The 15,311-nt window shown below is 37.9% G+C and overlaps 1 long non-coding RNA gene across 1 annotated transcript; it reads right to left on the minus strand.

The window, feature by feature from the left end:
* Positions 1–9,237: 9,237 nt before the first annotated feature.
* LOC112200606 lies at positions 9,238–10,155 on the minus strand. The gene is made up of 3 exons (XR_002936386.2): positions 10,004–10,155; positions 9,778–9,923; positions 9,238–9,501 (listed from the first exon to the last, which is right to left on the minus strand). It is a non-coding gene; the product is annotated as an uncharacterized LOC112200606 (long non-coding RNA).
* Positions 10,156–15,311: the final 5,156 nt, after the last annotated feature.

The raw sequence follows: 15,311 nt of genomic DNA on the forward strand, positions 1-15,311 counted from the left end.
AATCAAAGGTAAATTTAAAGTACTGCTTGGCTTTCTTTTGGTATTAAGGTAAGTTGAGTTATGTTTGGAAATTCTGAGGATCATGACAATGTTTGAATTTCCAATTGTTCATGTTGATGCTTACTGTAAACCGTGTTATGAGAATGAGGAACTAGACTTGGTTTCATTCTTGGATAGTAGTTATGAAATGCAAAATTGAGAAACTATTCAAGTAAATCCACAATATGTGTCTGACCCAAACTCTAGGTTACTGTCGTGTTCTGTCCCCACTATGTCTTATCTCGATCTCCGTTAAAGTGACGAGATCACATATACCTGCTGCAAATATGCCTGCAAGAATGGACGTCCCTATAAGAGGACGTAATGCCACCGTACATGGAAGTAGGTATGGCACCGACGCCGTAGAGAGTGGCACTCTGGCGTTATAGGTCATGGCCCTAACTAGGATGTGTGGGAGGCCCATGGGTTTGAAGGATACTTTGGCACAATTCAATCCTTTGATCATTGACACTCAAAATCCATCTCATGAGAATGTTCTGGATTAAGGTTATCATTGGGGGACGCCTCAACATCATAACCTATCCTGTGAATATAGAGCGTTCTGAAAATTACACTAGTGGACATGAGACATGGGATATAAACTCCATCATAATTAATGATATATTTGTGCATTTGGTCATACATGAGTTTGTTGTGTCTGATGATATCGAACCACGCTCCGTTGATGAATGAATGCCGATGTAGAGAAAATTGGCCTAAATTGAAATATGCGATCCAGGTTCAGTTGGATTCTCAAACAAAAAAGAAGGTTTTTCGAGCCAATGATGCTGACACCTCCTGACATAAAACCTATTGACTAATGGGTCTTCGTTAGAAAGCGTGATGAGGAAAATAGATGGTAATCTCGCCTTATGGGGCAAGGCTCCTCACAAAACGCCATGGAATAGACTACGATGAGAATTATTCTATCGTAACAGATGTCTTTGCACTCCACTACCTTGTCAGTTTGGTAGTTTTTGAATAATTAAACATGCAGCTTACGAATGTGGTCACTACGTATCTCTATGAGGATCTAGATAAGGAATATACATGAAGGTTCATAGTGAACTTCATTCACCCAAGTCAAATGGCTCTATACCACGGAGCACGTTTGCAAAGAGGTTGAAACACTCACTAAACTGACCACTTGATTGGAAAAGGACATATGAATGCCCTCGTGTTTCTATGATAAGTCCGGGATTTTATCGCGGTTCATGTTGGTAACATGGTCTTCATTGGAAGCCCTTAAAGAGTTAAGGGAAACCGCTGAATAATTGAAATCCGAATTTGAGATGAATGATCTTGGGAGAACACGATTATGTCTCGGTTTGGAACTTGAGCATCGTGTTGATGGATGCTTAGGCGTTTTGACAAGGTCAAGCCTTCAAGCACGCCCATGGTCATCCATAGTCTTGATCCTAAAAATGATATTCTTCATCTGAAGGATGATGACGAAGATGTGATAAAGGCATAAGTGCCCTACTTAAGTATAATAGGCGCATTATTGTACTTAGCTCAATGCACAATACTGGACATCTCATTTGCAGTGAACTTGTTCGCTAGGTATACCTTTGTGTGAACGCGGCGCCATTGGATTGGTGTAAAATATATCTTTCGATACTTGAGATGTACAATTGATATGGGCATACTCTATCCCTACAGAGAGATAATGGATTTGGACCCATCACACACCAGGAACGCCGCCAACACTAGCTTGCGTCCTCTATCCCCATCCCAAAACAACATTAGTGTTTTGGAAGGTTTTGCTGATGCTGGGTGTCTCTCTGACCCACACAGAGGTCAATCTCAAACTGGTTAAGTGTTCACCATGGGTAAGATCATGATAGCTTGGAGGTCTATAGAACAGACCCTGGTCGCTATATCTTTGAATCATGCAAAGATTATTGCTCTTCACAAATCGGTTCGTGAATGTATATAGATTGGATCCATAATTACGCATGTTCGAAGCAATTGTGGTTTGAAGTCTACCACAAATAAGTCTATGAGCATTTATGAGGATAATGCTGCTTGCTTTAAACAAATGAAGCAAGGCTACATCAAATGCAATGACACCAAGCATAATCAGCAACAACAAACTCTCCTCAAGATCAGAGTGAACTATGTTTGATCTGAGGACAGTGTGTTAGACTTGTTCACTAAGTCATTGCCTAATTCCACTTTCGAGAAATATGTTGGTAGCATCGTTTGTGGAAGTTATCCGAACTCCCATGACCGTAGTCATCAGGGGGAGACGCAGACATCAGGGGAAGATGTCTACATGTGAATGGTGTTATACTCTTTTTCTCCTTCGACCGAGGTTATTTTTGTTCCACTGGGTTTTTGTTATCGGCAAGGTTTTTGATGAGGCAACAAGAGGAGTACCGCGTTTGGACGACACAAGAGGGAGTGTTCAAGTAAATCCAGAAGATGTGTCTGGCTCAAACTTTAGGTTACGAGTTTTTCTATTGGAACCTCCAAATTTGCTCACTTGACCTCTATGCTTTTTACACCTCTTATCAAATTTTCAAATACTAAATTTACTCACTAAACCTCACTAAACTTCCTCAAATAACCTCACTCATATAATTTGCAAACAAATTATTAATTATCTTTAAAATAAAAAATTTAGTCATTTCAATGATTTAATCACTCTATAAATCTTAACTAAATATACATTTCTTAATCAAACTTGAGTTAAAAAAATTAATGTCTAATCAATAAGAAAATGCCATGAACTATTATGTTTTTTTTTTTTCTATTTTAGCTGTGCAAAAAAAAATGAAGAAATCATTTTGTTTTTATTCTAAAAAAAAAATCATTTGTTTTTTAATGTTTTTTTTTCTGTATTTTTTGTACCACATGATTAATTATTTAATTTTTTTTTTTCCAAAATATAATGGATTGACTTAGATTTAGGTCATAAATCATAAGAGGATTTATTTTGTTTTCCCTCACCAATATGCGTTCAACATATATATCATACATTTTTATGTCACATGATCTTAATCATATTTTTAATTCTTATTAAATATATATATGAATGCTTTAATGAGTATGGAGTGAAATTGGAAAATGAAAATATATAAGGAAAATAATAAGGGATACAATCTAATATTATTGAATTGGAAAGTCTACATAAAATAAATATAATATTTTTAGTATAATTATTGTCCTTAATAGTCATTTTATAGTAGGTTATATATGTCATTTAATAATTTATAATAGAGTGAGGTCAAGTGAGCAGATTTGGAGGTCTCAATAGAAACTCTCTTAGGTTACTTGCGCAAGTTGTAATAGGGTTAATATTAGATATATTCTCGGAGATATTCGTAGATATCCAATCATTGTACAATTATATTTCCATTTACGACTCTGATTCTATGCTTGTAATCCTCTATATAAAGAGACCCTTATTATCAACAAAAGCACGACTCAATTCTCTCCCAATTTCAGTTTTCCTTAAATAGAAACAAAGTTGTTATTATGATTTTGAGAAGCGTAGGTAATGGACTGTTGTAATGATTGGATTGAAACCAAGTAAATTGATGTTGAAAAAGGAAAGAAAGTAATAGTAAGTAGAGAAGAAGATTATTGGGTGCCTTTATTAGTAAACTTCGGTGCATCTGATATAATTGGTTGATATCTTGATTTCAAGTAAATTACTCGATAATTAGGATTGTTTTTTAAACTAGTCATGATTGGTCAACTCCTGGTCAAACTAGGAAAGATTGATCGTACGATTATTTAATCGTCGAAATTTTAATATTTATCCAATGAGTGATTAATAATCGAAATGTCATAAATTAGGATTCTAGTTACTCGGGGAAATGAAGGTTTGCGACTCGCAAAGTACGTGAAGAAGAGCATCGAAATCCAAGTAGGGATTCGAGACTCTCCTCGATTAGTGGTTTCTTATATTATGTTAATTATAAAACGATGCATGTTAAGTTGTGTGGTTTGGTTATGTTAAAATGCAACACGTACTAACCAAACCGTGAGAGATGTGATGGCTTGAGAGCGAAGGGTGGCACTGACTTCCTTGGGTTCTATCCCCTTAACCTCCAGAGGGATAGCTACACTGGTCGGACGGTGCGCGATCGCAAGGGTAACCCTATCCGTTTGTGTAGCTAGGTAGTGGACTCTCTCACTACGCTGACCTGGTTATAAATTAATTTAAGGTAAGGTCATGCAGTGGGTCAATGGGACCGGCCATCAGGTAATACTTGGATTTGGCGCCATATTTATTTAAGCATCATGCATCGATTTTCAAGTTGAAAAACATTATAAAGTTTGTCGTTCTTTAAATGAAAAAGTTTAAGTATGTTTTTATACAATGGCCACAAAGCAATACTATATTGTTTTTAAACCTAGTCGAGATGTTTTCCCAATAAGCAACGAGGACAAAAGCTCACCCCTACAACAGTGTGGATGCAGGTACTATGCATTGTTGATGAGACTGTAGCAAACGGAGCTGGGTTTATGGATATTAGTGAACAGCTGTAACGGAAATCAGGTTCCATGTAGATCCTTGACCTTTATCTCTTGAATGTCATTATTCCGGAAATTGAGAAGTCCTTACTTCATCTTGTATTGAAATGTGGCAAGTCTTGTTATCCTAGTGTTGAATCAGAACCACTTTAGACGAATGAGTTAATAAATGATTTAAAGAGTTTTCACCTCAAAAGTATTTCGACGTTTCCTCTACGCGTTTTAAGAAAGGTTATTTATTAAAAATGCCATGCAGGTTTTTAGGATGTAAACTGAACATTCGGTTTATGTCTTAGAGACATGTGACACTGTGATGTGCTTAAACTGATGAGGTGCAGTTTGAGGTGTTACAATTTTTGAGAAAATTTTCTTCATAAAAGCTATAGAGGACGTTAAACTGAGTCTGTTGACACGTGGTATGCTTAAATCGGAGTTCGTGTGCGAAAGTTATGATCAAAAATGTAAAAGTTACTGTTCATCGTAAGTTTTCTATAAAAGGAGGAGTTACTGTGGTAAGTTTATGTTTCTGTGTGAGAATACGAAACAAGAACTAAGTATGAGGCAAGGTAGAGGGGGAGAGAGAAATGACACAAGCATGTATAGTGGTTCACCTTGCCCTTGAGGCAAGGCTACGTCCACTTAGATATTTCACTATGAGTGAGGCCAAGTAGCCTTTGTAATAATACAAGTATGGGGATCATGGATCCCATCCCTTTCCAAGAAGGGGAGGACTTCCCCTTATAGCTAAAGGAAGTCTCCTTCTATTCTATATTTCCGATGTGGGATAATAATACATATATTTGCTTCTCTTGAAGCCTCTTGGAGAGCATGGGAGAGTGGCCTCCCGGCTAAATACCGGCCGACCTCCACCATGGCAACGTAGCTCGGGTGTTGGTCTACCAGAGGCATGTCGTAGGCGGGACTAACCATGTCGCGGGGGCCACTTACGAGGTCGTTGCTTATGCTTGGCGATATGTGATATAGGTGGTATATACAATTTCCATTTCAGGAAACTTACCCTGAGTTTCTCTCTCTTCTCTCTTCCCCTCCCCCCCAACCCCTTTATCTTCTTCCGGCGATTTCTCCTCCGTCTGGTGACGCCACAGGTACCGTTGGAAAGCTCTCGCCATCCTCTTCAATTTGGTGGCTTGGTTTGGACCATGGGAGCTGCAGCAAGGAGAAGAAGATCGATGCGTCGCCGTTCTTTAGGTTTTGGTCAGAACTCAAGTTTTCGGCCACCTCCGGCGACGATTCTTGTTGAGTCTTTGAGCTCTTGGATCATACAACTATCCCTCAAAGTCTCTTGGTCCAATTTGAAGTGTGGAGCACAAATCGAAGGATTGAAATTCTAGGGTTTCAAAATCCCCCCTTTTGCTTTCGAGGACGACATGCCGAGCCATCGCTCGACAAAGATACCCACACTTGACGGATTTAGCTATATATATATATATTTGAATTGCATGCGATTCTAAGTATTCGGAATTAAATATTTGTGAAATGGTTCTTTAATATTTTGGAAAATGATTTTGGATCTTATATTATAATTTTGGTGTTGGATTATAATTTGAGCATATGATGATTTGGGAGAATTAATTGTGATCTGTTTTTTATGTTGACTTTCGGAGTTTTGGGAAAGATTTCATTTTTACCATTTGTTTGACTTTGAGTTTTCGAAGATTTGTCTTCGATAAATGGTATGTTCGATTCTAAAATTGGTTTGACTATGAGAACTATACTCTTGGTGATACTATGATGATGTTAGTTATTGTCTAACTTGCTATATTTGTTTGTTTGTTGAATTGTGATTTATTTTGTTCGAGCCACTAAGAGAGAGGGGATGGACTAGTGGTCTCATAGGAGTGTAGCACCAGGAGAGAGGGGATGTACTTGAAGCTATATAGTTGAGTCAGAGACGCTAAGAGAGAGGGGATGAACTAGTAGTCTTCAAATGGAGATACCATGAGAGAGGGATGTACTGGTGGCTGTAGAAGTAGCAGTGGCTCCATGAGAGAGGGGATGTATTGGAGGCCTAGATAATGATTGTCTTTTTCAGAGATTTATGTAATGATGTATACATGTATGTTTGTGGACCCCTTGAGCTATTGTTGTACACTTGGGCGAATATATGTGTGAGCCTTGAATTGTTGGCTTCTCTGTTCGACAAACGTTTTCATAAATGTTGATTTAAAGCTTTTTCTTTTATTATAGTGAATCACATGCTTGATTTTTAAAAGTGTTTTTGAAGAGGAGAAGTATTAAATTATTCATTTCATTTATTTTGATTTAGTTATTTTTTGTCCACTCACTCTAATATTTTCAAATACTTTTCCCTCGGCCCTTTGGTTTCAAATGCCTAGTTTGCAGTATTGCTGGTTCGGCATATTTAGGAGTTGAGGCATAACATCCTTCCGCTGCTACCATTTTGTGTAGGTTACTAGCTTAACCTACTTGTAATGTATTTCGATTTGTTTTCCTAGAATGTTCTGATTACCTATTGGGATAATTGTTATATTTGGTTTGACTTTTACATGGATGTCGAGTTGTGTTTCAGGAGCAAGGTGGCTCCAGGAGATTAAGGGTGAATCGTTAGAAGTGTAAATGTGTTCTTATAGGTTTTGGGTTGCCTACTTCTAGGGAAGGTTCTGCCGAATTTTTGATAAAACCTTTTTTATAAGTGGGCCTCGCAGGGCCAGCTCAGATTTCATGGTGAAATTTTGGGGCGGGTCCTGTCACTCCATATGCTTTGCAGCAATCCAGGGTTTGATTTCATAGTAAAGGAATACAGCAAGAGAACAGTCACACAGATTATCGAAAGAAAAAAAAAATCAATTATATAAATGAGGATACAAGGAGATCAACTCTTGTCCTTTTGATGCTTTTTCGAGCGCCTCCTTTGCTTTCTCATAATCCTTGGCAATCTATTAGCTACACAGAACCAATGTATAAGAACAATGAAAATAAGAAGTAAAAGTAAAGTATTGTGCTTGAGCAATGAAAATTACTTGAATGAAACAAAAGATAAAACCTTTGCCCTTTTCTACTCTTGGTCTCTCTTTCCGGTTACAAATTTACCAACTTTATATTCGTACTAAGGCTTGGTTGAAGAACCTGAAGTTCCAGGAAGCGAGGCGACGACGTTTTGGGGACTGGGTGTGGTTTTTGTTGGCTCACTCACTCAGTCTGACTATGTTTTTGGGGGCTGCAAAATGATGGGACCCACTTAGGTACATGCACTTGTCTCAAGTGAAATCAAATTGCTCAGTGGCATATTCCCAATTTCTATAAATGTCTTTTTTTTTTTTTTTTGGTACGAGAGTATGAGAGTAGAAAATGGAGGGAATCCAGGGTCAAATTCACTACACCAATTTTTCAATCAGACGACAGTTTTTCACTGTCGTCTGATAATAGGCATTGTTGTTGTCTATCTCAATGCCGTCTGATACATGAATCAGACAATACCACAAAATTGTGGTCTAACAAAGTTTACTACAACAACAGCTACTACACCGTCTGTTGTCTGAATACCATGAAGAACAACAGCAATTTGTACCAGAACTCTTGTGCAAAGTAATTTCAGTTGCAGACCCTGGAAGAATGTTAACGTGTAATGAATATTTAGAGAACATTGATTTGTACAAAAACTGTTGTCTGAATGAAGCTTGTAGATCAGCAATGTAATTGAATACTATTGACTGACTTTGAACAAGACAACAGGAAAACTATTAAAGCTATTATATGTCAATGCTTCAGACAACAGTTTTTTCTTTCTTTTTTCTTTATGTTCGTTTGTTAGACAATGGTTTGCGATTGGTATTGAATTGTCTGAGATAGAAAAGAAGATATACACAATTGAACAACATATCTTTGATTCCAAAAACCATTTCATTCCATCAGCAGTATTCATCCTAACATTTACACAGGAATTAAGCTTGCCCAAGTGCCTATATCTATTTCATTAGCTTAACAAGCTTTCAAGTTTCATGAGCTTTACATGATAATGAAAAAAGAATACAATTTGCTCGATCTCTCAAGATAGTTGTAAGCAAAATCACTGCAAGGAAAGAAAAGTAGATGCAATTAATAAACTGTCAAGGTATTGAGAGCATTATGATCAAATACTAAAGCTCTTATAAAAAGTAGATTAGCACAAAATGTCAGTCCCTCAAAATTTCCTTGCCTTATCTATTCCTCACAGTTTTCCCCAAGCTCTATTCCTCACAGTTTTCCCCAAGCCCTCATTCATAGAGGACACAACCTCAATTTCACCACTTCCCCCACAATAACTGAACAAAGACTAAAATACTCATTAAATTAATCGCACATACAATGTACCTCATGTGAGGTACAAAAAAAGCAATAAAATCTAACCTCATACAGCTGTTCTCTAATTGCAAAAGCAATAGCAGGCTGCAATAAGAATTACTTCTTTTAGCACACTGAAAAGTGATCAAGGTTCCAACTTTGACACAAACCAAAAGCCTTAACCAAAACGCCTTGCATTTACTAATGAAAAAAAAAATTGCATTTGTTAAACAAGAATGATATAGAATGCAGCGACTTACACCATCTTCAGGGTCATGAACACCTAAATATGCACACAAGGTTTTAGCAAACTCCTCCGGATCACTTTCAAAGTTGTTCAAGTCCTGATATGTATATATGTATCCCTGAAGAAAATTATACATATATGTATCCCTTATTCATTCCAGAATTACAATTACAAGAACACCAAAGCAAATTTACAATTGAATGACCCTACCTCCAGGCAACCTTTAATAAAGCTTATACCCATACTCCAACAAAGAGCATATAACACTCTAATTGTTAAACAACCAGCCAACTTGTCTCACTTTAATTATTAACAAACAATTGAACAATTGAGCTAATTTGTCTCATGAAGTCCAAACAGAACGTCATCATCTCAACAAGAAATAAAGACCCAGCAACATCTTCATACAAGCTTTCCAACGTAATCTACAATCACCACACATCAATCTCATTCAAGTATCAAAACAATTCCAACTAAGTTAATTAAGCCTTCAGTAACAATTCTCCAATGTCAATAGAACCCAACTTATTCCAACTCCAACTCTCAATCAACAAACCAACTATAATTAAATCAACTGATGAACTCAAAACATGATTATGAATTCAAACGTTTCGGACAACTCTACCACAACACCAATTCCCTTTAATAACTCCAATTGAATCCAAATAGGAACTGAATTCATAATAAGAAGGCATAATTACCTGAATTTGATCAATACCCAGTCAAGGAGCCTTCACCCAAAATCTCTCTCCTTCACCTAACGTACTGCACAACTCCAACCTTTCACTTGCCAGAGTTTTTCGATCAAAATCTAGCTCCACTCCTCTATCTTTCCTCAATTCCATACCTTGATTCAAAAACATTTATCAATTTCCCCCAACCTTTAGATCAATTCGAAAATACCAACTGCATAGTATAAGAGCTTACCATAGCGGTGAACTGATCCCAATCTAGACTCCAAAGCCCAAACCTTTGATTTTTGATACTAGAATGGAGATGAGAATATCAATGGCTTCTATCCCATGGCCATGTCTGACTTCTCTGTTCTCAGCAAGGATGGGTGAGAAAGTGATTAAGTTTTGGGTAGATGTAGTTGAGCTTCCCTATCACGAACCCAACCTGAATTGCAGAACTCCGATTCCATTTACCATCTTCGAGCAGAGGAGCTGATCCAAGGGTGGTGTCATGAATTGGTTGCAAAAAATGGTGGTCTCCGACGATGGCAGAGAGAAGTGGAAGGGAAAGAGAATAGAAGGTAAGAGGAAAGGAGAGAGAGAGAGGCGTGTGCGGCCAGGGAGAGGAAGAAGGAGAAAAGGAGGAAATGTTAGGGTTCCCTTTCCTTTATATACTGCTCTAACATTTCACCAAAATTTGGTCGAACGGAGGGAAGTGAATTTTGAAAATTTAACCGAGCCTTAAAAGCCAATTCTAGAGCGCCAGCATATTGAACCCTAAAACTCAGACAACATCAACTCAAGTACATTGTCTGAAAGAGAGTGGCACAACATAAAACTAAAAACTGTTGTGTGAATCAGAACATTCAGACAACATCTTTCAGCAGACATTGACTTAAAAGATATCAGACAACAGACACCTAAAATAAAATAAAACAATTGTGTGACTGAAAATAATCAGACAACAGCAAAAATAAACCATTGTATAAATGAACCTTGGACAACATCACGTAATAACTGTTGTCTGAATTGACTCATTCAGACAACATAAAAAAAATCAACCATTGTCTGAAATGCTTTTGCACAAGAGCCAAGAAAAAACTGTTGCTGGATTCGAAAACTTAGACTACGGAATATTTCTTGCTGTCGTCTGATTATTTTAGATGACAGTTAAAATGTTTGCTGTCGTCTGATATGTGTTGTCTGATTCCGAAATTGGTGTAGTGATTACTGAAAATCCCTTCAAGGGGTTGGTGTTTTTCCAAACAAGACTATCTACTTATGTTTATGCATAGGGTGGTGGAGGCTGGAACTGGGCTAGGCCAGTCCTATTAGGCTTTGGGCTCTGCCTTTTCTTTTGGACCAAATTGGGTTGCTGCTTATGGCTTGCAAGAAGAACCCAAACTCTATCAAGCTTTGATCGATCACTAAACCTGATAATATGGAATAGTGAATGTCGATGTGGATAGAGGCTTATGTCGGTGTAGATAGAGGCTTCCAGATTGGTGTAGATAGAGGCTTCTGTCATATATACCGAGGGCGAAGCGCATAATAAATTTGGCTCGGTTCAGCTCCAGCGATACACCACAACGGCTTACGAACAGCAAACGGCTTATGAACAGTAAAATGGCTTTTGAACAGTTAACTGACGTTTAGTATATGGTAAATAATTTATCGTTCTCATCTTCTAAACCCGTTGGTAACAAGTTGCCGACCAAAATCAAAAGTTAAATAGTCTCTCCCTTATGCTAATAATCTCAGTAATTACTACCGAACTATCACTGAAATTTGATGGCTAATTTGCGTAAATCACCATCGACTCTACAATTGTACAAACTAGTCAGGCCATTTTGATTAGCAAATCAATCAAGATCACCAAGCTATTGACCTTAAAATACATTGGACGAATGATCTGCCGCCTTAATATGTCGTTATCTGCAAGGCTGCAAATCACCACAAATTAACACACCAACATCACTAGGGCTCTATGCCACGTTGATGACGCGAATGACCACCCACATGCTTGGAATATATGAGATCGACTTCAATTAACTGATGTCACCACCCTTAGACGCAAATCCAAGGTTTGCTAGTTTGATAGATTTAGTATGTGGTTGTTCAAAAGTCTTAGAATAATATGTTTAATTTTAAATGTTTAGAAATTTAATGATAGATAGTCAAATATATTGACAAAGGGAGCATGGGACAAGGTGGGTCTCGTGCGCTAACTAAAATTTTTGAGATATGTATATATATCTCAAAAATATTAAGAATGATATGACAATAAATTTAAATCTTTTTATAACAAAAGACTAAATAAAAGGAAAAAAAAAACCCTCACCTTAATTGGTCAAACAAAAAAGCATTTCTAACATAAAACTTTTCTGATATTCATTAATTCTAATCAATGTATTTCTTTCTTACTCATGGTGTATAGCTATGTGCAAGTCCCAACAAGGAAAACATTTAAAAAGAATATTTTATTAACATGTACTCTATATATATGGGCATTAAATTTGTGTACATGATGAGGAGAAAAAAGTTGAAAGAAAGGTTTTATAGGAGAGATTTTTTTTTGAAAGAAACTGTAAGCATTTTATTAATGGTTTAAATGGTTACTCTCATGGAGTAGTATATCAGCAATACAACTAGGAGTATGGGAGAGCCAAGTCTCATTCTGAGGTGACTCAAATCCAATGCTAGCAAGACGATGAGCCACCTTGTTACAGCTTCGAGGAGCATACTTGATTTGCACATCTGGCATGCTATGTAATATCATCAGAATATCATCTATAATGCTGCCTAAGCCTGTGAGTGCAGCCTCAATGCATGAGATATCTTGGACTGCAACAAGACAATCCGTCTCAACTATGGCTTTACCAATATTCAATTGTCGAAGAAGATCCAAGCCTTCTCTTATAGCTAGCAGCTCTGCATGATTAGCTGAAGAAACATGCGGCACAGAGTGAGCTAAGGCAGCAATAAATTGGCCATTTGAGTCACGAACTATGCCTCCAAGGCCCCCATGATTAAATGATGGCAGAAAAGCTCCATCCACATTAATCTTAACTGTCGAACCATGTGCAGGTTGCCATCTTTCTATGACCTGTGACCGTTTGACCTCAGAAGATGCATGAGCTTTCCTAAACTCATCCAGCCAAGTCATAGCACTTAGAAAAAGATCAGCAGCTGGTTTTGACTGATTCTCCCATAACATACCATTCCTGTTCTTCCAGAACGACCATATACCCATCAAAAGCCTCTCAAACACCTCAGTTTGTAGGTTTAATGCTCTTTCTAACATCCATTCCTTGAAGACAACATTAGGTAGAAAGGAATTTTGCAGATGAAAAGGAGGAGTAGAAAAGAATTCAACAGCAACTGGACACTTACAAAAGAGATGAGCAGTGTCTTCAACTGAATGCATACATAACAAGCATCTTGAGTCTCCTTCATAGCCCTTTGTGAGAAGTTGGTCTCTGGTAGGTAACAAGTTGTGATATGCCCTCTAAACACATATTTGGACTTTTCCAGGAACCTTGGTTTTCCAAAGTCTTTTCCATAGCTCAGAAAACGGATCCCTAGTTGATGTAGAAGCCAACACATCACCCAATTCATGCTCGCTGGCCACCCAATAGGCTGTCTTAACTGTGAAAAGACCCCTACGCTCTGGTTTCCAATACAATCTGTCCCTTACAGGACGTCTACCAAGAGGGATAGATAAAATGTGTTCAACAATCTCAGGAGGAAAGAGGCTACTCACCGAGGCAGTGATCCAAGACCTCTCATTGGAGTTAATTAAATCTGCTACTTTTTCAACATGGCAGTTTGTAGGTCTTCGAACTTGATATTGAGGACAGTTAGGAAATCCAATCATCCTGCCACACATTTATATTCATTCCATCCCCAACTCTCCATTTAACCCCTGCTTTGAGTACCGGTCTCCCTTCAAGGATACTCCTCCAAGAGAAAGAAGGAGCATCTCCCAATTCTGCATCCCAAAACGAACAATTTGGAAAATATTTTGCCTTATACAGTCTAGCAATAAGAGATTCGGGATTTGAAATAATCCTCCAGCCATGTTTTGCTAGCATGGCAAGATTGTAGGCATATAAATTTTTGAAGCCCATCCCTCCTTTTTTGGTTAGGCATAGCCTTTCCCAACTCCTCCAGTGAATCTTTTTCTTGTCATTAGTGTCACCCCAGAAGAATGAGGCACAAAGTTTGTGAATGTCATCACATAGACCTTTAGGTAATAAGTAACAATTCATAGCATATTGAGGCATGGTTTGGGCAACAACTTTTATAAGTATTTCCTTACCTGCACTGCTTAGAATCTTTGACTTCCAATTCACCAGCTTCTTGGTCAACTTCTCTTTGATGTACTGAAACTTTTCGACCTTGGATTTGCCTACACGCAGGGGTAGACCCAGGTATCTATCATGCTCTTCAACTCTCTGCACTTCAAGAATAGATGCCAAAATAAATTGCATATCAACCGGCACATTTCTGCTAAAAACCACACTACTTTTATGAAAATTAATCTTTTGTCCTGAGGCTTTTTCATAAACATTGAGAATTCCTCGAATAGTCTGACATTCGTGAATATTTGCAGCTCCAAAAAGGAAACTATCATCGGCAAAGAACAAGTGATGCAACGTAGGAGCTTCAGGACACATCTTCAAACCTTGAATAGCACCTGCTTCTATTGCCTGAGAAAGAAGAGCCGAAAGCCCTTCAGCACATAGGATGAATAAGTATGGTGAGAGTGGATCACCTTGCCTAATCCCCCGAGTCCGTGTAATGATCTCAGTTTGCTTACCATTGACAAGGATAGCATAGGTAATAGACTCCACACATTTCATAATTGTATTGATCCACCTCACATCAAAACCCAACTTGGTTAACATAATTCGCAAGAAGGACCATTCTAGGCGGTCATATGCTTTTGAAATGTCTAACTTGAGAGAAAAGAAGCCTTCCTTTTGAGTCCGCAGTTTATACATAAAGTGTGCAGCCTCAGTTGCTACCAATGTATTGTCTGATATCAATCGTCCTGGGACATAAGCACTTTGTAGGGGAGAAATAATCTCAGGTAGCCACTTCTTTAACCTGTTGGCAATGACTTTGGAGCTTATTCTGTAAAGAACATTACAGAGCGCAATAGATCTAAAATGAGAGGCAACTGTAGGGTTTTTGACTTTCGGAATAAGGCAGAGATGAGTGAAGTTAGAGGCTGCCCATATCTCTCCCTTTTCCAGAAAATTGCGAATTGCAACACAAACATCAAATCCAACTATATGCCAATATTTTTGATAGAAGAAAGGAGACATACCATCAGGCCCCGGGCTTTTCGAGGGATGCATTTGAAATAAAGCACATTTGATTTCTTCATCTGTATAGGGCAGTAGCAAGTCATCATTCATGTGAGGTAACACCTTCATTGGAGTTGCACGAAAAATGGTAGAGAGGGCGCTATCATCTGTCCCCTCAGTTGTAAAAATAGTTTTGTAATAATCAACTAACATGCCCTGAACTACAGTAGGTTCATTCAGCCAAAC

The sequence above is a fragment of the Rosa chinensis genome, chromosome 4 (genome assembly GCF_002994745.2).
Source record: "Rosa chinensis cultivar Old Blush chromosome 4, RchiOBHm-V2, whole genome shotgun sequence".
NCBI classification, from domain to species: domain Eukaryota; kingdom Viridiplantae; phylum Streptophyta; class Magnoliopsida; order Rosales; family Rosaceae; genus Rosa; species Rosa chinensis.